The sequence below is a fragment of the Xenopus tropicalis genome, chromosome 7, assembly GCF_000004195.4.
Source record: "Xenopus tropicalis strain Nigerian chromosome 7, UCB_Xtro_10.0, whole genome shotgun sequence".
NCBI classification, from domain to species: Eukaryota; Metazoa; Chordata; class Amphibia; order Anura; family Pipidae; genus Xenopus; species Xenopus tropicalis.
The window spans coordinates 80,891,948-80,894,910 of NC_030683.2; positions in this window are offsets into that span (position 1 = coordinate 80,891,948).

Genomic DNA, 2,963 nt, shown 5'->3' on the forward strand with positions numbered 1-2,963 from the left:
CCGAAACATCGATCTAAATAAAATAAGTATCTTTTTTTATACAATTTTCCTGGTGTGCATCAGCATTTTTTACATATTTACAGTATATATAGATAGACAGATATAAAAAAACACAGCACTCACAGGACTAGGTCAAAAAGCAAAAAAATCCTTTTTTGGGGCAAGCAAATCGACCAAAACCTCAATTTCCTTGCACCAATAAAGGGCATTTTTGATCTAGTCCTGTGAGTGCTGTGTTTTTTTATATCTACAATTTTGTTTCCACACCTGGCACCCAGGCAATTTTTTGATCTAGGAGTGTGCCCTTTTGCTAATATGTTTTATATATATATATATATATATATATATATATATATATATATAAATAATTTTTTTGATTTTTTTTCTGCAAATCCTGTGAGTGCTGAGTCCTTTGTTTCTTTACATGGTGGCTACCTTACCCGGCACCCAGGTGTGTGCCCTCTCCTTTCTAGTGTCTGCACTCCGATGCCTTAAAAATCACACAAAGCGGGCGCTCAGCCAAATCAATTCTATATAAAATATATTTTCAGGCCGGCACACCCTTATTAAAATTTGTGCAATGTGCTTATAATAAAGGCTTTGAATTTTAATAAGGGTGTGCCGGTCTGAGAATATATATTATATACATATATATGTCAGCAGGTGCTTGAGAGGTGCTCGAGAGAGGGTCAGCACTCACAGGAAAAACAAATTATTTTTATTAAAAAGGAGACTAACGTTTTGGCTAGCACACAGTATGACGTCACAATGCGTAATAACTTCCCCCAGGCTGCCGGTGTCCCTCCCCTGACACGTTGAAGGTAGGTTTCACTTACGCACACTCAGGGGAGGATGTCGGGCAGGTGGCAGGGGCCCCTGCAGGGGGGTTAGGGGGTGCGGCAGGGGCCCCTGGCGGGGGTTAGGAGGGCATGGTGGGCCCTGCACCCCTCAGTCCAACCCTGTATATGCAACCCATGGATGTGATCTAAAAATAGTGGGAAGGGACTTGTCTTGTTCCAGATCTGACCATTGGTCATGCAGTGCATCAATAAGTGTTTTTTTATCAGGAGTGTAAGAGGTAAGAAAAGTGAGTCTCTCCTCATTAGAAATAGGAACGGAGTCACTGGTCTTGTATAATAAATAATTTTTTGTCAGCTGCGGTGCTCTGTTCTCACATGCCAATAGATCTTGTAGTGGTTAGCCCAGGGTCGGACTGGCCCCGGCTCTAGTGGGCCCCGGCGGCCTAGACCTGACCCTTACCGGTGCTCCCCCTGCTCGACCACTCCTGCCCTGACGCGTTAAACTTACGCGCTAGGGGGAGGACGTTGGGTGGGGGGCACCGCGAGGGGGGTTATGGAGGCCCCTGCGAGGGGGGGCACAGGCACCTGCAGGGCCCCTGGGGCGGGAGCCCCAATGGGCCCTTCACCCCCCAGTCCAAACCCTGGGTTAGCCCCCTGTAAGAAACAAGTTACCAGATCATCGAGTTGTTGAATTAGAAGATGAGGATGAGAATTATTCCTGACTATTTGTACCATACGCAAAAGATGTGGGGAGTGGCATGAAGAATGGTGTAACAGGGTATTCCTGTCAGTAGTCTTCCGGTATGTAGTCGCACCGAGTACGGTATCCAAATCTGTGATGAAGAGGATGGAGGGAGATAGTTGAGTCTATTGGCATGTAAGAACCAAGGACTGTTCTTACTGAATTAGAGCTTATCTTGGGGGATGGTGTGTTTTTTGTCACTTTGAAAAAGGCTGAGCAAGCAGTCGAAACATCAGTCTCACTTTTAAATAAACATTCTTTATTTGCATAACACCTGTGAGTGTGGCTCCTTTGAACCACTGGATTCCTGCTTGATACGGTCCTGCACCCAGGCATTTCTTTATTTATACGAGAGTGCCTACTTCACATGTGACTTATATATATCTTATACAGTGGCTTGCAAAAATATTCGGCCCCCTTGAACTTTTCCACATTTTGTCACATTACAGCCACAAACATGAATCAATTTTATTGGAATTCCACGTGAAAGACCAATACAAAGTGGTGTACACGTGAGAAGTGGAACGAAAATCATACATGATTCCAAACATTTTTTACAAATAAATAAATGCAAAGTGGGGTGTGCGTAATTATTCAGCCCCCTGAGTCAATACTTTGTAGAACCACCTTTTGCTGCAATTACAGCTGCCAGTCTTTTAGGGTATGTCTCTACCAGCTTTGCACATCTACAGACTGAAATCCTTGCCCATTCTTCTTTGCAAAACAGCTCCAGCTCAGTCAGATTAGATGGACAGCGTTTGTGAACAGCAGTTTTCAGATCTTGCCACTGATTCTCGATTGGATTTAGATCTGGACTTTGACTGGGCCATTCTAACACATGGATATGTTTTGTTTTAAACCATTCCATTGTTGCCCTGGCTTTATGTTTAGGGTCCTTGTCCTGCTGGAAGGTGAACCTCCGCCCCAGTCTCAAGTCTTTTGCAGACTCCAAGAGGTTTTCTTCCAAGATTGCCCTGTATTTGGCTCCATCTATCTTCCCATCAACTCTGACCAGCTTCCCTGTCCCTGCTGAAGAGAAGCACCCCCAGAGCATGATGCTGCCACCAACATATTTGACAGTGGGGATGGTGTGTTCAGAGTGATGTGCAGTGTTAGTTTTCCGCCACACATAGCATTTTGCATTTTGGCCAAAAAGTTCCATTTTGGTCTCATCTGACCAGAGCACCTTCTTCCACATGTTTGCTGTGTCCCCCACATGGCTTGTGGCAAACTGCAAACGGGACTTCTTATGGTTTTCTGTTAACAATGGCTTTCTTCTTGCCACTCTTCCATAAAGGCCAACTTTGTGCAGTGCACGACTAATAGTTGTCCTATGGACAGATTCCCCCACCTGAGCTGTAGATCTCTGCAGCTCGTCCAGAGTCACCATTGGCCTCTTGGCTGCATTTCTGATCAGCGCT